General features: G+C 35.8%; 1 pseudogene; it reads left to right on the forward strand.

Annotated features, from left to right (window-relative positions):
• The window catches only part of LOC109456811 (coiled-coil domain-containing protein 112), a 46004-nt pseudogene extending 26130 nt beyond the window's left edge, over window positions 1-19874 (forward strand).
• The last annotated feature ends 351 nt before the right edge of the window (window positions 19875-20225 follow it).

The following is a 20225-nucleotide window of genomic DNA, read 5'->3' on the forward strand; positions in this document are numbered from 1 at the left end:
ACAGCTTGAGAGCTGGTTATTGAAGTCTATACTTCTCAGTAGCCTGAGGATTTTGGAGTGCATATTTTGGGTGATGGGTAGGAGTAGGGACAGAGCTAAGCTGAGAATGGGTACAGCCTAGTTGTTCAAATATTTTATATTCTTATTAGCTTTTTTTAATTGAAGTGTTTGACATCTCCTACTATGGTTCTGGATTTGCCAATTTTACTCTGTAATCCTGTCAGTTTGCTCTAATGCAATGTTATATTATTAGGTCAAAAATTTTATTATCTTGGTGATTATTCTCTGCTTTTTCTGATGCATCTTACATTAATATCTATTTAGTTTTCAAAACTTTATGTTCAAATTTTCTTTTTGGTTTGGTGTTAGGTGTACCTTTTATAATCAGCATGTAGGTATACTTATTGTTATTCCATTTGATAAACTCTGTCTTTTAATAGGTGAGTTTTATCTATTTACATTCACTCTGGTATCTTATGTATTTAGGCTTATTTTTATCACCTTCTTTTGTGTTTTCTGCTTACCACCCATTTTCTTTGTCCCTCCCACCCCCCACTGCAAGCCTTTCTGTTGGATTGATAAAGGGTTCTGTATTTTTCTTTTTCTTTCTTTCTTCTCTTTTCCTCTCCTTCTCTTCCTCTTCCTCCAAATCCCCCATGTCCCCTATTCATCCTCCTGTTGATTAATCTATTGATTTGGAAGATATTAAGATTATTTCTATTTATATATTGTTTATCTAAAGTTTGCCTTTCTTCTTTTATGTACAGCAAACAAAAATGCATAAGTGTACATTTGCATAAGTGTACACTTTAATGAATTTTTACAAAGTAAATACACCTGTATAACAATCCTCATCAAGAAGTAGAACATTACCAGCACCCCCAAGGCTCCCCTGATGCCCCTTCCAAGTCTCTCCCCTTCCCTTCCTAAGGTTAACTACCATTCATAGATTAGCTCTGCCCATTTGGAACTTTATTTAAATGGAATAATATGAACTCTTTGTGTCTTACTCCTATTGTTCAATGCTATATTGCGAGGCCTATCTATGAGGTCAGATATACTGGTGACTCATTCATTTTACTTTTGTGGAGTATCCCATTGTATGAATGCACCACAATTTAATCATCCCCTCTACTCTTGCTGGTTACTTAGAGTGTTTGCAGTGTTTAGTAATTATGATAAATGCTGTTTTGAACATTCCTGTTGCTGTCTTTCATTCATAGTTACATTGGGTATATATGTAGGAATGAAATATTAGAATTACTGGGTTATAGGCTATGTAAATATTCAGCTTCAGTAGTTACTGCCAAAGCATTTTCTGAATTGTACCAACTGTACCAGTTATATCCTCATGAAAGCTCCAGATGCTGCATATCCTCACCAATATGGGGCTCTACTAGTTTCTTTCGATTTACCCACTCTAAGTGTGTCCTTATATGTACACAATTTTCAATTCCCTGATGAATAATGATGTTGAATATTTTATTGCTTATCATCTACTTATCTATTCTCTTCCATGAGTTACTTGTTCAATGTTCAAGGCCATTTTTTATGGGCCGTTTATTTTTATATTGCTTCATAGGAACATTTTACATATTATGGATAATTATATTTTATAAGATAAAATGTTGAAAGTATCTTCCCAGTTTATGGCTTTCTTTCACTCTTTTATTGGCATCTTTTGATGAACAGAGGTTCTTAATTTTAATTATGTTTCATTTATCAATATTTTTCCTTAAATATTATTTGCCTATCCCAAAGTCATGAAGATATTTTCTGTTATCTTTTTTTTTTAACATATACATATGCCTCCCACCCAATCAAAAAAATTGACTTTTGTATGTTACCTGAAGTAGAATAGCAAGATTGTTTTTTCCCATACGGCTAATCAACAGACGCATCATCATTATTAAAAAACATTCCTTTCCTAATTTACTTATAATTTATCATAAAACAAATGGTCATACATGTTTCTATTCCATTTCATGTGTATATCTGTCTATTGGGCTAATACCAAACTATTGTAGCTTTACAATATATCTTGATAACTATTATAGCAAATCCTCCAATTTTATTATTCTTCAAAATTGACTTATCTAGTCTGAGTTCATTACATTTCCATATATAAATTAGCTTCCCCGTCATCTGTTCTTTCACATATACATATACCTCCAATCCAATCAAATTTGTATGTTGTTAATCTCAATAAAAATACTTAAAATTTTTTAATGTACAAGCTATACATTAATAAGTTAAATAAATTAATTATAAGTAAACTATAATATAGTCAGTAAACTCCTTGACATCTGTCTGGGTAATGACTTTTTGGATCTGACTCCAAAAGCAAGATGTCAAAAGCAAAAATAAACAAGTGGAACTACATTAAACTAAAGTTTCTGCACAGCAAAGGAAACCATCAACAAAATAAAAATACAACCAACTGAATGAGAGAAAATGTTTGCATATCTGATAAAGGGCTAATATCTAAAATATATAAAAAACTCATACAACTTAAATAGCAAAAATCAAATAATCTGATTAAAAAATAGCCCGTGGATTCGAAAAGACATTTTTCCAAAAAAAACATCCAGTCAATAGGAACATGAAAAGGTGCTCAAACCATGAAATACCACCTCATGCCTGTTACAGTAGCTATTATTAAAAGGACAAGAATTAAGTGTTGGCAAGGATGTGCATTGTTGGTAGGAATATAAATTGGTGCAGCCACTATAGAAAACAGTATATCAGTTCCTCAAAATCTAAAAATAGAACTACCATATGACCCAGTAATTCCATTTCTGGATACTTTTCTGAAACAAAAAAACCTCCAAAACACACTAATTTTAAAAGATATATGCACCCCATATTCATTGCAGCATTATTTACAATAGCAAAGATATAGAAACAACCTGAGTCCATTGATTGGATGAATGGATAAAGAAAATGTGATACACACATGTGCACAAATACTATCCAGATATAAAAAGAATAAAATTTGCCATTTGGAACAACATGAATGGAGCTTGAGAGAATTATGCTAAATAAGTCAGACAGAGAAAGGCTGATACTGTATGATTTCACTTGTATGTGGAATCTAAAAACAAAACAAATAACCCTCCCCACACCCTGCTCCGCCAAGCTCACAGATACAGTAAACAAACTGCTGGTTGCTACAAGGATTGGAGGGCGAAATGGGTGAAGGGAGCCAAAAGATACAAATTTCCATCCATAAAATAAATAACTCATGGGAATATAATGTACAGCATAGTGTGTACATTTAATACTGTATCGCATATTTGAAAGTTGCTGAGAGAGCAGATTGTAAAAATCATCATCACAAGAGAAAAATTTATAACTATGTATGGTAATGGATGTTAACTAGACTTATTGTGATCATTTCACAATGTATGCAGATATCATATCATTGCGTTGTACACCTGAAACTATTAAATGTCAGTTGTACCTCAAGAAAGAGTAGTGTAAACTCTGAAACCGTATCAATAAACTTTTACATTCTCTTAAAAAAATAACTATAATTTATTTCTAAAACGATCTAAAGTGAGCTAGTATTTTTATCCTCTTCTTAAGCCCCAAAACCTAAACATATATCAATTATAGGTTGAATATCTATTTTCAAGCACTTTGTGGGTTTTTTTTTTCCTAGTTATCTGGATACAATATTCTAAATTGACAGTTCCCCTCATTATGAACATATTTCTCTATTATTTTATGATATCTATTGCTGCTGGTTAGAAACCTGCTTGGTTTAAAGTTTAATTAACCATTTTTGTTGGTAATCTGCCTTTTCTCCTGGAAGTTGGTAAGAGTGTCCCTTAATTCTTGATGTTTTCCAGTTTAACTATGATGACTCTAGGTGTGAATATATTTTTATACAGTCACTCCTCTGCATCCATGGGTTCTGCATCCACAGATTCAACCAACTATGGATCGAAAATATTTGAAAAAAAATGTTGCTGGCATGTACTATGTAATTAGGCCTATGATGATTGTGTTTGCACTGAACATATACAAACTTTATTTTCTTGTCACTATTTCCTAAACAATACAGTCTAACAACTATTTACACAGCATTAACATTGTGTTAGGTATTATAGTAATCTAAAGTAGATTTAAAGTATACGGGAGGATGTGCATAGGTTATATGTAAATACTACACCATTTTATATGAAAGACTTGAGCATGAGTGGATTTGGGTATCTACCGGGATTTCTGGAACTAATCCTCCACAAATGCCAAGGGATAACTGTAGGTCCTTATTTTACAGTTCACTTTCAAATTGAGGATGCACGTCTTTATTTAAATTTGGAAAATTCACAGCTCTTTTCCCTTCAAATATTACTTCTTTGTGATTCTCTCTTTTCTTCCCTTTTGGCAGTCTTATTTGTCTTTCAGTCTGTTGTATATATTTCTTAACACTTGGGTGACTATATAATTTATTGTCTAAACTGGGACATATTTCATAGTTAAATGGAGTGCCACCAATAATTATATCAAGACAACAGATGTAAATTGGAACTCTCCCGGGCATACTAAGGTATATGATCTCTCTACTTAACATTCTTTCATATTTTATTCCCTATACTGTGATCTGGATAAATCCACTATAATACTTTCCAATTTATTATTTTTTCTCTTTATTGCCTTTGCTCCAAAGCTTACCACAACTTTTCAATTTTTTACTTTTTTTTAGAAAAATAATTTATTCACTATTCACAATGATTATTGCTCAAATAGTCATTATTTTAGCAAGGACTTGCAAATGCTTGCCATTTTACAGGCACAATGTCATTGGCAGGACACAGCCAGACATGTTTTCCAAAAAGTCACCTTGGATGATTGTTTTTTTAAGTGTAAACAAACTTGACTCAAAATGTATTCAATGGCTTATGTAAATGCTTTACATAATGTATAACATGTGAGAAAAAGAATTTGTCTATTCACTTAGTCCAACATATTTTGTTGGTGTCCTCATTTTGTATTGTTTTAGCTAGAGGATACTTTCCCTTTACATAGCACTTACTTTTTTTAAAATTTAGCTTTCAATTATAGTTGACATACAATATTATATTAGCTTCAGGTGTACAACATAGTGATTAGACATTTATATACCTTACAAAGTGATCACCCTGATACGTCTAGTACCCATCTGATACCATACCTAGTTATTACAAAATTATTGACTATATTCCTTATGCTGTATTTCATATGCCTGTGACTATTTTTATAACTGAAATCTTCCCATTTGAGACAACATGGATGGACCTAGATAGTATCATGCTAAGCAAAATATGTCAGACAGACGAAGACAAATACCATATAATTTCACTTATGTGTAGAATATTAAAAACAAAAAAAAACCAGAAACAAATTCATAGATCCAGAGAACAAATTGATAGTTGCCAGATGGGAAAGGATTTAGAGGGATGGGTGAAAAAGTTTAAAGGGATTAAGAATTTTTTATTTCCATCAATAGATTTTTAATTTTCAAGCTGTCTAGTCATTCTACTTTTAATTAAAACTGACTTGTTTCACTTGTCTATTTTTCATATTCTAAAAAAATTCATATAGTTTTTTCATTTTTCTCCTTAAGTATTCAAAGCATACTTATTCTAAAGTTTTGGCTAGACAGCTCTATAAAATTTCACCTGGAATGAAATTACATTGCAATTGCTGATTTTTGGCTGGATCACTTTTAATAGCATTAGAATTCTTCATGTGTTTTAAAATTTTGTTTTGTAGCCTCATTTTAAATGACATTCCCCTAGGCCCCCATCTTTTTCTTCACACTTCTCTGTCTGGGGGTTTTGAAGCTTCGTTCTCTCAACTTCCTAAACCCTACCTCATCACCAGATACTGTACAGCATTGCAGAACACCTGCCCAACGTTTCGGCAGGGACATGACATCAGGTCCCAGGCCAGGGGCATTTGGCGCAGTTCCTCAGGTGCACAGCGTATTTGGTCCTCTCTCTTTTAAAGCACTCTACAAAACTATCACCCCAGGCAGTGGGTGGCTGCAGATTTTCAAACTCCTTTCACCAGAAGGAGCCCTACTTAGCCCATTTTCAAACCTGGATCCAGTCTTCTGATTTCCATGGAACACCTTCAATCTTTCATTCCCTGAATTCCCAACTGCCACTGTCTACTTCAGGATTGGAGCCCAGTGAGGCTGCAGCCTCAGTTCTGTTTAACTCTTTACATTTTTCTTCTGTTTCTGGTACACAGGGATGCTTAACAGGTTTTGAACCCAGACATGTGTTTTGGGTTTTCCCTGACATATTTTCATATGTTTTTGTTGTGTATTGGATCAGAGGAGGTACATTAAAGCATGAACTGTTCTATTTTGACCAGCACACACATAATTTGAAGTGAAGAAGTAAATTGTATTTCTTTTAAGCTAACACAGGTGATTATAAAATACCCAGATTTACAAATTTGGAATACAGTCAGAGACGGATTTTCTTTGTACAAATCTCTGAAATATTTTTGTAAATGTACAATACTAAGTGGTAGTACTAACGGGATGAACAGAACCTTTCATACATAGAATCACTTAAAATATTTTTGGCCAATATGCAATAATTTCTTTTTTAAATTGCATCATGTAGAAATTTTTTCTATGAGCTGAAGCACTTTTTGGTGTTATATGACATTATGACTTGGCTATTTTGAAATTAGAGATATTTTACTCAGTAGAAAAAGACAAAAGATTAAATTTTCTATGCACAAATAATAGTGTAACCTACAAAAGAAAAGGAGGAAAAGCATATTCACTCAAGTGCTTTGAATAGTGCCTGGCTCTCAGTAAATATCTGTGGAAAAAATGAATGGATAATATCTGAGCCTCACGCCACTTCTGGTTACACTACTGGAGTAAGGGAATGGGGTAGGGAGCACACTGTAGATGGGACGGGGATTAGGACAGCATCGAAGCTCACAGATATAAGGTAATAGATCGGGTGAGAGTGAGAAGTGAAGTGAAGGATAGGGTTAGTGTAATTGTCAGGGTGTTTGCTTTATAACCTGGTTGTGAAAAACAGTAATTTTTTTTTTGACATTTTTATATGGTTGTGAGTTTTCTGAGTCACATCACAACCATTATGTCAACTCAGCCATGTCTAAGTGTCCTACTTCCCATTTTGAGACCGTTTTACTGAGCTTTCCTCATTACTCAGAAGTGAGGAGAGACAGGCCACAGGGTGAGGTTATATGTGGATATCATGCACACTGTGAAGGGAACACATTTGGACGAGAGCAGTGCATGAGTCATCTCCCTGGTGCAGTGCCTGGATTCTGGATGCTAAAGAGAAGGTCATGGGTGCACTGGCATGGGTGGCCAGCAGTTTCCCAGCAATACAGTTTTACCATTCATACCCACCCAAGCCCATTGAGGAGAATCAAAGGAATAAGGCTGGATCTTGAAAGCATCAGCCAGACAGAATGACTACAGCTGAGTCACTGTAGCCTCAGCCTAGCTCTGCTCCCATCCCAGCCCTTGTAGACTATTAGTGCATGCACCCTCCTTTTCTAAATTGTTATGTGAGAAGCAAGGACCTCTCTTTGGATTGCTTAATCCTAAGACCCATTCCTGAAAGAAGAGCTGTTCAATAACTGTTGACTCAACTGCTTTATATTAAAGGACACAAAATGTAACAATAGTGTGTGTGACAATATTTTGATGATCACGCCTCACTCAGCATTACAAAGCTTTCTGTGAGTCACTGTATACCTTAAGCCACAACATACTCTGCAGCTGAACATGAATGTATCTCCTTTAATTCCTCTCACAGGTTAACACTTGCTCTCAGTTTATCATCAGCCAAAGACTGTTGACAGCAAATTAAACTTTGAGAAACTTTCTGAATAGGTAAGGAAACCAGTTCCAGGAGGTTCAAATGACTCTTACTTCTTAGACTGGTTTCCAGGGGTTGTAACACTGTGAAGAAGATGGACCAAGACTAATCAATCAGAATTAAATACTGAACCAGAGAGACAGGGAGGGGAGTTATGCCACAAATCGTCATGTTTGTTGAGTTGTTGCTATAGTATTAACAGTGAAAAGGGTTATACTTGCTTCTCTAATACCCATGTCATTGGAAAGGATCACCAGGTGGTGGTTTCCTCTTCCCTGTGATCCATATATTATCTAACAGAGAGGAAGAGAACTTATGTTTGGACCCTTGTACACAGGATTTTCCTTATACTGCTTTTTTTTCTTTCATCCTCATATCAATTGTCACCTCCTTTTTATACATACAGAAATGATAGATGGGAGGTAAATAACCTGGCCAAGGTCATCAGCTTTCAATGAGAGCTAGAACTAAAATGCAGGAAGGCCACAACATAATGGGTAAGAGACTAGACTGTTGAACCCAGCTCTCAGTTTAGTCACTTGATTCTGTGCACTTCTGTCAGGTTGCTTCACCTTCTTGTGCCTCAGTTAACTCAGTTTTAAACCTGGAATAATCATCAAACCTCCTCCTAAGGTTATGCATTGTTTAAGTAAAGCATTCTCAGTACAGCTTGACACACAGGCATTTTTCTTTTGTTATTCGTGGGCATATAAATTGGTGTTCCCTCTTTGAAAGGCAATTTGGTAATTGTTTAAACGTGAAGTCTAATATATCAGTATTATTACAATTGTTAAAATTTGTGATATAATTGAGAAATATATGGAAAAATTAAAAGTTTAAATTTAAAATGTGCATCTTCTTTGACCCAGCAATTCTGATTTAGGAGTTTATACTCCAGCTGTACTAACACATGTGCACAAAAGTATTTACGCACAATGTTCATTTCAGCACTGTTAATAATAGCAAAGATGGGGAATACATAGAAGTATTAATGGGGAACAGTTTAAATAAATTAAGATACTTACAATGTACTGTATGACCTCCAAGATATATTGCTAATTAAAACAAAAGGTGGCACAGGATATTACTTGTATAATTTTGCCATTTGTTTTCTGTGTGTGTGTGTATGGGTGTGTGTGTATACAATCATGCTCCACATAACGATGTCTTAGTCAACAATAATGGAGCTGAAATATTCCTATCACCTAGTAACACTGTCATAATATTGTAGTGCAATGCTACACTATTTTGAAGTAAATTTAGGGTAGCCTAAGTGTACAGTCATGCCCTAGGCCTTCACATTCACTCACCACTCACTCACTGATTCACCCAGAGCAACTTCTAGTCCTGCAAATTCCATGGCAAGTGCCCTACACAGGGGTACCATTTTTTGTTTTATACCATATTCTTATTTCTTTCTGTGTTCAGAAATAGATATTTACCATTGTGTTACAGTTGCCTACAGTACTCAGTCCAGTCACACGCTGTACAGGTTTGTAGCCCAGGAGCAATAGGCTATGCCTTACAGCCTCGGTGTGTAGTGGGCTATGTCATCTAGGCTTGTGTAAGTGCCCTCTATGATGTTCACACAACAACAAAACCACCTAAGGACACATTTCTCAGAAAATATCCACATCATTAAGTGACACATGACTATGATACAAACATCAATACTTGTGTGTGTATTAAGTAGACCTGAATTTATACACAAGAAATTGGTTATCATTGGTAGCCTTTGGAGAAGGAGGTTGGGGACTTTGTGACTAGGATCAGGAGAATTACTTTTCATTGCATATTTGTTTGCGCTTAATTTTTTATGCAAATTTTTTTCAATAAAAAGGAACTAATTAAAAAAACTACTCTATTGCATTATTGATCTAAGGAGAATCACCAGCTACTGATATGCACGTGGACTGAGATAATCCCTTAATACTGTAGGTAGTACTTTTGTGCAATTTAGGGGTATGTAAGAATCAGGCTGCCCGGTGAAGGGCAGCTCATAGTCATTTCCAAGATCCAGAGGACCCCTCTGAATGTGAAAGACAGACTTGGACTCACTACACTTTTGTCAGTAGAAGAATTAGGCTTCAAAACAAACATCTGGAACACATTTTGGTATTTCTTTGATATCTATGACTCTTCTCTCTAAATTCTACTGTTTCTTCAGCTTCATCTCTTTATTAGTCAGCTCAGGCTAGTATAACAAAATATCACAGACTGGGTGGCTTAAAAAGCACCAATTCATTTCTCACAGCTCCGGAGGCTGAGAAGTCCAAGATCAAGGTGCTGGCCTATTCAGTTCCCTGAATTCCCTGGTTAAGGCCCTTTTCCTGACTTGCAGATGGCCACCTTCTCACTGTGTCCTCACATGGGGGTGCAGGGGTAGACAGCAAGCTCTGTGGTGTCTTCTTATCAGGACACTAATCCCATCAAGGGTCTTCACCCTTATGACCTCATCTAAACCTAATTACCTACAAAAAGCTACATCTTCAAATACCATTACATAGGGCTTAGCACTTGAAGATACAAATTATTGGGGGACACAATTCAGTCCATAGCACATCTCTAATTTTCATTTCAGCTAAAATATTCATTAAGTTTATTAATTTTGTAATGATATTAACTATATCACTACTTTGTTGGTTTCTAAAATTCATGAAATTTCCTTAATTACCATACAGAATGCCTGCATCCCAGGTCAACTGCCTAGAATTCATAGCTTTAAACACCCTGTTTAAATGGTACATATTGAAAGTTCGTCAGAGAGGTAGTTGGGAAACACTATCTTAGGTTATGCATCTATTCAAATTCTATATACTCCAAATTCTCCTCCTAATGTAATTTCCTCAAAAAGGCCTTCCCTCATACTACTGAAATAACAGGACACTCTACCTTTTTAACTCTTGATAGCAGTGTTAATTTTCTTCTTAGCATCGATCACAATTTGTAACTACTTTATTTTTATATCTTTTTTACTTTATTTTCTGATTCCTCTATCAAAATGCAAGATCCATGAAGACAGGGACTATGGCTGTTTGTTCACAAACGTGTCCCCGTACCCAGCACAAACATTAAATTGGAACCAATGTCCTTGGATCAAGTCAGATAAGAAGGATATGTATTTGGGCAATGACATATCTGTCACTGCTTTTGTGGATCTCTCTCTCAGTCATTGGCCATGAGTTTTTATCTTAGGTTGCTCTCAAAAGTAGTCATAAAAATTTATCTACTTGGTGTGAATCCAATATTGAAGTTATTGCTGATTGTGTCTTATTCCCTCTATTATCACACAGGTGCTATGTCTCTAACCAGAAAAAATTTTATCTCCCAATATTTGTAGGTAATTATTTAAGATAATATTTAATGATACTTTTTTGTTTTTATACTTTTTGAAGTTTCCCTCTCCATTATGGCTAGGAGGAAGCTCTAGGTTTTATGCTCAAACATAGCCACTCTATAGTGACATGTATGACTGGCATATGCTTTCCCCTCCCCCTTTTGGCTCTACTTTATGAATCTTATTGTAAATATCTCCTCTTTCTCTTTTTGAATAATCCATCTCAAATACTTCCCGGATGAATTAAAATGTAAGTACATTAAATTGATGACAATAAATTCTAGTTTTTATATTATGTTATTATTTTTCCATTGTACAAGGTCTTCATTGCTAAGATTTGCGACTATGACATATTTTGTTTTTTTGTTCAATACTATCACCATCTGGTCTCTCTCTGTCCGTAATCTTTTCCCTATTTTCTCCTCTTCCCTCCCACCAAAATGCTGTCACCAAAGACATGTTTCTTTACCATTATACAACTGTTGCTGCCACCTCCTGTATCACACAATGTCCCGTAAGATCTTGCAGTGTGCCACAAGCAGTTGCTTCTTCAGTTTGTACCCAGCGTTGCTGTCGCTTCTTTGTCCCATTTATCGCATCCTCTTGGCTTCATCTTCTCTTCTTTATTTTACAACACCTCTAATGTTCCTGCCACATAAACTACTACCAATATAAAATCCCACGTCATTTGTTTCCCTTTTAATAATTCTTGAAATCCACTTACTTATACAAATCTCTTTAAGCCTCAGAAATAATACTCACCTATCACTACCTAAATTTTCTGGATATAGATAATAATTATAGTGCTTTATTATATTAATTCTATTGGTGAATAGTTCTATGTAACTTAAATAAAGCATTAGAAGTAGTCCTTTAAACCGCTCTGCCTCAACCAAAAATATGATTAAATGTGTGTGTGTGTGTGTGTGTGTGTGTGTGTGTATGTGTGTTTCCCCAAAGTCCTTTCAGGATGATGTAACATAATAAATTTAGCAGAAGAAGAATTATAATTGAGTACAGTGTTCCAAATTTATTACTTAGTACCGAATACAGCAGGTACTAAATTGAACTGAAGAATAAAACTAAAGGAGGTATCATAGGAAAATCAAGTGGAATCTTGTAAAATTAAAGACTCTGCCTTTCATATAAATTGTTTAGTAGACGGCATTTGACTAGGACTGTGGAAGAAAACTGCAAAGCCTATTTACTTTAGACATGGTTGCATTCACTGACATGCTTCAACCTGGTGATAAATCAGCTTGGAAACCTTTTACATAAAGAGATGTCACTATAAATTAGCTTTTACATTTTGTCTTAAGTAGTATCATCATAAAATATTTAATCAAGACACTAAAACTGTCAAAGTAGGTGGATAATTTGAGAGCTAGTGTTTTTAAAAATCCAATTCTTTCATGTCGGGCTATTTCCTTGTATATAAATTTTGATCTGTAAATTTACCAGAACTTGCCACAATAGATAATTTGTTCAGAAATTATAACTATCACAAATGCTTGGCATTCACTGATACTAATTAAATACTTTGTTAAACACTAACAAGAAGAGACTAAATTTAAAGAAAATAACACACCAAAATGCTTTGTCCTATTTTGTTCTGACACAGAAAGAAAATATCCTTGCTGTGCAGCTGAACTTTTCTGAATTTCTTTTAGTTATCTATCTTTCCATTATTTCTCAATTATGTCACAAATTTTAACAATAGATTTCATATACAAAACTGAATTTGATTTTTGCCACACCCTTATTAGGCAGGGAGAGTAGGAAACAGATAATAAAACTGAAGCTTTGATGCATCACTGGGTGCCCCTCTGTCCTGGTTTTTCAAACTTCAGAAGGCAGCAGGAGCTCATCTTTTGGCTGCTTGCCAGGGTTACCATCTTGCTTGTTTCTTTTTAGTGGTGGGTCCTTGTTTTCATTTTCACTGGCTCTTTGACACACAGGCTGCACCAGTTACCTGTTGCCTGCCTCAGACTCTTCTTGCCTTGGTGACTTGTTTATTTCTGCATTCTGACATTGACCTTTGACTTTACTGTTTGCTCTTTGCCTCCATGCAAGGGCAGAGGCCATGGAAGTCACTTCCTGCCATCATCCCCAGTCCCTTGAGCCTATCTGAGCAGGGCCAACTCTGTCCCATCCCCCTCCACCCCCTCATCCCCCAACACACACACACACACACACACCACAACAGGGAGGTCAGAGGGAAATCAGACACCCAGCTGGGGAGCAATGAAATTCAGATGATAACTCAAGTAAAAGCACTTTTAGAAAATGCCATGAGAATTGTAGAAAATGACAACCATCACAAATACTTGACTATTATCAATCATTACCACACTGGCTAGATTCATCAAAAAAACAATTACTATGAAGGCAGATTTTATTTTTTAAAACTGAAGTAATAAATTCCCCTGGTATAGACTTGAAACAACATCTGTTGACTTCATTAGGGAAGAAATGCTTCAAGGATGAATTCTTTCCCTAAACTTGGATGTCTTTTCAACAGATGATACATCTGAAACAATAGGTAGGGAGCAGGTGTGTGATGGTCTGAGTCTTAGCTTGCATTTGGCAAAACTCAGACTACAGAGTGAAACCATTAGAGATGTTGTCAGTAAGACTGATGATGTTATGCATTTTGAAATTGTCCTTGACATATTACATAAAATGCACAATTTATAAAGACACATCATGAATCGTAGCAAAATGTAACACAGAATACACCCTTTTTCAGGGGCAAGGATTATATTAGTTCAGTGAGGAACATTCCAATTGAGTTAAGACAGGTTCTGAAATAATTCTACCAAAATGTCGTTGTAAACCATTCACAGAGTCAAGTGAAAAGAGAAGCACAAATGAACTGAGAGGAGGTTATTTAAATAATGGATAATGAACCTGAATCCTAAGTGCCACCCCAATGTGTTAACCTGGGCTTCTTAAGCAGCAGGGCATTTGCCTCATGTACAAGAAGAAACCAGAGGCATATCTTTCTAGATCGACTGGGTCAACTTCTTCGTCTCTCCTGACCCCAATCATTGATAATTTAAATACTATTTTATATTAAAACAGAAACACATATATGATGAAGTATAATTTTAAACCCCCACAGATTTTTTTTTTTTAATGAAGAGTAAGAATTCAAAGAAATCTTGTGCTTGTATCGATTGGCCTCCCCTCCCACTAATGGTATGCCTCCATCTGCCTTTGACTTAAGGATACCAACATGGATATGTTGGAAAAACCAGAAAGATCCAGTAGTCACTCCTTACCTGCAGAGCATATGTTCCAAGACCTCCAGTGGATGCCTGAAACCACAGATAATACCAAACCCTTTATATACAGACAGTCCCTGACTTAACAATTTTTCGACTTTACCATGGAGCTAAAGTGATATGCATTCAGTAGAAACTGTACTTCGAATTTTGAATTTTGCTCTTTTCCTGGGCTTGTGATACGTGGTACAATACTCTCGTGATGCTGGGCAGTGGCGTGGGCCACAGTGAGCCACAGCTCTCAGTCAGCCACGTAATCACGACAGTCGACAGCCAATGCTCTATAGTGTAGTCACTGTGTAGGATGATTTTGCCCAACTCTAGGCTGATCTAAGTGTTCTGAACATAGGTGGGCTTGGCTAAGCTACGATGCTTGGTAGGTTGAGTGTGTTAAGTGCATTTTCAACTTAACAATATTTCAACTTGCAATGGGTTTACCAGGCTGTAACCCCATCGCAAGCTAAGGAGCATCAGCACTATGTTTTTTCCTACATGTACATGCCTATGATAAAGTTTAATTTATAAATTAGGCACAGTAAGACATTGACAACAATAACTAATAATAAAAAAGAACAATTATAACAAGTACTGTGATACCATGGCAGTCAATCTGATAACTGAGAGGACTACTGAGTGACTACTGGCTGGGGAGCATATACAGCGTGGACACGCTGGACAAAGGAATGATTCGTGACTTGAGTGGGATGGAGCAGACAGTGCAACATGTCATCACGCTACTGAGAATGGCACATGACGTACAACTTATGAATTATTTCTGGAATTTTCTACTTAATATTTTCAGACCACGAGTGACTGTGGGTAACTGAAACTACAGAAAGCAAAACAAGAGATAAGGGGGGGGTATGGATTACTGAATAAGAATGTGTGTATCTAAGTATGGAGTCAAAATGGACTGACAGAGCACAACCTCAGGAATCCTGGCACAACTCCAGAGACCAAGGCTGAAATCCATGCAAAGCTCGATTTTCCTTCCTCATTTCCTCCCGTCCTTTCTTTCCACAGAACTAAAGCAGAAAGTCATTGAATTTCAGGGTTCAGAGAGATTTTTTTAGGACCATTAAATCCAATCTTCGTATTACATAAAATCTAATTAATGGTTTTCAAGAGTCTTTTGGAATACTTTCAATGACAGGAAACTCATTACTTTGTAAGGAAGCTCTTTCTACCTTCCAAGTGTACTTTCTAAACAATTCATTAAATGGGAATTGTTTAGAAAGTACAGCCTTGGTATGACTGGTTTCTAAGGTCAAATATAAGAAGGAAAGTTGGCCTTAGAAATCTATTTATCCTGGCTTCTCATTCAGGGCTATTTTTACGAAACTTTAGTGGAAATAATTATAAGTTGGTCTAAAAGAAACTAGCTTGGCAAAACTCTGGAAGTCCCAATTCAAGCTGGGGAGGAGGTGGGGAAAGAACAAATGACATCACAGGAAGTTATAGACTCTAATTCAGTTGTGAAATATTAGAACTACTGACCATCTCCTAAGACTGGACAGGAAGTTCTTACTCCACTTTTGGGGCATGGAGCTTGTTTACTGAAGAATACTTCCTCCTTCGGTGCTCATGCTCCTCTCCTGAGTACCAGAGTTTGCAGGTAGCCCAGACACACACCATTACCTCAAGGGAAAAAAATGTTTAAAGCTATTGTCCTATTTTTGAATCAACAAAATTAAATAATCTATAATAAATCATAGGTGATCGTAGAATTATACAAAAATATTTACAAAAAATTCTACAAAAAAAATCACAATGATTCAATAATTACCCTCAGTTGTAGAACGTCAACTGCATGTGACTTTCAAAAAAAATCTTAGAACATAATTTTGAAGTGATAAAAAGATTTTACCTGTAATTAAGCAATTGATTATTGTCTCATATCAAGTGCAGAACTTCTCTAAAGATTTTACTTGCATTTTGTACATTTTTTTCATAATATCCACCATGCTAGCAGATCATCACCACTACCCTTTAATGCCATATTAACTGAAAACTCTACAAAAAGGATATGATATGTATGAAAGCCAACCATATTTGGGGATCCACAACCTGACATTCAGCTCCTGCTCATCTTACCTGAAAGGAAAGCTTACAGTGGATGTGCCTGGAGTTTTCAAACTCTTTTCATTAGAGAGACCTATGAGGAAAACCATCCTATTCATACAGCACAAATGAAACTCTAGTGACCCAAACCTTTTTTAACTGTGATTTGACATCCAAGGATAATGAGGCATGTGAAAAATACCAGTAGCATTAAAAAGAATAAGCAAACAGAAAAACATGAGCATACAAAAAAACTGCCTAGAGATAACAATCTAAGCTTTAAATTATTCCAAGTTTAGATCTAAGTTCAATCATAACAGCTGTGTGAGGTGTACTGTATTATTCAATTTTAGAGATGAAGAAATTAAGGCATAATTCACCCTGCCTCTCCCTCTGCTGCATTCACAGGCTGCTACCACACATGCCCAGAACCGTCTGCTGGTTCTTTAGTGGCCCCCACACAAACACTAGGCCTGTGCCACCAGAGTGTCCCCAGCAATTCTGTCAGAGACGGCTGCCCTCACAGTGGTCATGGCGCAGAATGATGGCTGTTTTCATACTTCAGATGGAATTCCACCTTTTCGGCTTCAAAGCCAGAAGTAGAAATCTAGCTAATCAGACTTAGAAAGCAAAGATCTCACATACAGGAGAAACAATTTAAAATCAAGTTATTAACAGAAAAACGATAAAGATAAACTCAGTCATTTCCAAAAAAATAATAAATAAATAAAAAGACTTCAGAATTGAGCAGTGTGGTGGAAGAATTAGAAAATAAATTATCAGCAGGAAAATAGAATGAGCAAAAATCCAACAACAAGCCCAAATACATAATGATGTAAAAAGATTTCAGCATCAGTTAAAAGAAGTGACACACCTGATTTGTTAAAAAGCTCAGAGAAATAATGGAAACAGTTGAAAGGCCAATGAACACTTTTAAATAAGCAGGAGAGCTTATTAAAGAAGCGAAAACTAATAATGAGTGCCGTATCAAGAAAAACTGACACATGGCACTGGGTCATTCAGAAACAGACAGCTTGCAAAACACTGTCAAAGTTCCTGGGGACAAAGTACCATCATGCACTTTTCCAGGGGAAGTGGCAGACCCTGAAAATTTCCTTCAGTAAACAGGAAGGCAACCAGGGCACTGTACGATTACAGTCACCAGAACTTTGTGAAAGTGAGAAACAAAGAGAAGCCAACATATATGGGACAAGTTCTAGAACACTATCCTGGAAGAACACAGGATGAAGTGCAACAGTGTGAGCAACTATAAAAATTTCTGACTCTAGAAGAAAAAGTGCATTGAGAACTGGAAAACTATGTATCAGCTATATATACGATGTCAGAGGTGTAGTAGACTTGGGGGGTTATCACTTCGTGAGGGGTGTAAATGTCTAATCATTATGTTGTTTTTGTACACCTGAAACTAATATAATAAAAAAGAGAAAGACAAAAAGGAATTGGAAAACTAAATGCAGCAAAAAGGAGGAAAATTTCAAGTTAAACACAGAGGATATACCTATGCTTCTTCATAATAAATATGAAGATGATCAAAAGCAAAAAAGAGAAACAATAAAGAAACAGAAATTGCAGCTGAAGTTTGCAAAAAAACCAGAAAAGTATATAAATGTCAATGAAATGTTTCTCATATTTAAAGAAGAGGAAGAAAAAGAGAAAACTTAGCAGCAAGAACCCCAATGCCAGTTTAAACTAAAATTACAATCAGGAAGTTATAACCAAGAGAAGAAAAAACAAAAGAACTTTTGAGGCTTGAAAAGGAGTAAGGGAAAAGGCAGGAAAAAAACCCCAGGTAACTTCTGACGAAATTTCCAGGTTTCAAGAACAAGATTTACATCAATTTGAATTGAAAACTCTAGATAGACAGGCAAAGGAAGATGAAAAGTCAGAATAAAGACTAGAAAAATTAAGAGTGAAAATACCGGGTGGTGCCAAAAAATGTATACACATAACTTGTATTCACATCTTTTGTTATTGGTATATATTGAGTATTACAATTTTAATACAGTTTTTTCCTTTCTTAAAGAGTGTATACATTTTTTTGGTACCCTCTGTATGTTGGTAGAGATCTCTTTAAGCTTTACCAACTTACCAAAGGTTGGAAAGAATAAACTAAAGATATAGGACCTTCATGTTCTGGGCCATTTCTACAATATTCCACAATAGGGCTATCCCAACGTAGAGGCAAAGAGAATAGAGAAGATTATGAGATAATGAAATTGGTACATAGTTGATGAGAATGTTAGCATATTCAGTTACTCTGGGATATAACTTGACTTAACCATGTTCTTTAAGTATCACTAATCAATTAAGTATCACTAATAAATTGATTAGTAGCCTAATAATTAATTGATTGGGCTACCAATTGACTAGTAGCCCAATCAATTAATTATTATATTGTATATGGATTGACAAGTATTAAGTTCCATAGTCACACTGACATTAATATTTCCTATTTATACTAAAAGGGCATTTAGTTTATATGGTGGCCTATTATTGATGTAAAAGCTATTTAAATAAGTTTATGTTACAAACACTATTTTATTTAATGCATAGAACATTTAAAAGGTATTTTGTTTTTTGTTTATGGCATAAATTTAATTGGGACAATTTTAGAGTGACATTTTTTAAACCAAAAATTTGCAACTTTTAGAACTTAGAGGTGAGTTAGCTTGAGCAACAAAAATATACGGTTTTCTTTTTAGAGTTATAAAAAGTTAACACTTTTTCTAAGTTTAACAAATTGATAGGCAATTCCTGTATTATTGTATAATAAGCTTTTTATATTTGTTTGAACCAAAAAAGAAAGAAAGAAAATGAAAAAGAAACTAAAACAGACACACTCCCCAAGGGACACTAAGTCATAACAGAGTGGATATTCAAACCCAGCTTGTTAGGTCCTAGAGTTCATCTCTTAACCACTAGGTAGACCGCCTTGCATAGCAGAAAACTTCAAAAATCTAATATTTATTATCATGGATACTGAGAAGGTATTATCGCCTTAAAACAAGAACAGGATCTTCTGCAAAAGGCATAGAGACCAAGAAAGTGCTCTTAAAGGTTAAAAACATGAATGAGCAAAATAAAATAGAAGGACCATAAAACAAGTTTTCAGAGGTACCAAAATGGTGATTCCACGGGATTCTGTTTATGCACCACCCCAGGTCTGCAGTATCTGAACCGAGCAGCGACTGGCACTGTTCCCATGTTTATGGGCTCCGCTGCTGCTGCTGCTACAAAGGGGCCCGCTGTGATACGAGCTACCTTTGGTCCCTCAAGTCACCTCAGGACACAAGCTGACAGCACCTTGGATCCTGCCCCGAGGATTCCTTGTTTTTGCTGAGGAACTTGTTGGCAGCAATGAAAACGCAACCTGCAACTGTGGAGGAGTTACCCTGTGGAACTATCCTTGACAAAAATGAGATGGGACTGGGCAAATACACTCTTTTCCTTCGGAAGGACTGTGTGGAAAAGTGTAGCTTTCAGCTTCCTTTCTGACGATCTCTTGTAGGCCCTAGCAATCAGCTTTTCATGAAGCTGTGGCCTTCCTTGCCTCACACCCATTTTCTCTCACTCTTGCCTGTCTGATATTAATCACACTCCCCGACAGTAAGTTTTTACCTCATGTGCTGTTTTCTAGGAAATTCAGTC

The sequence above is a fragment of the Rhinolophus sinicus genome, linkage group LG05 (assembly GCF_036562045.2).
Source record: "Rhinolophus sinicus isolate RSC01 linkage group LG05, ASM3656204v1, whole genome shotgun sequence".
NCBI lineage: Eukaryota > Metazoa > Chordata > Mammalia > Chiroptera > Rhinolophidae > Rhinolophus > Rhinolophus sinicus.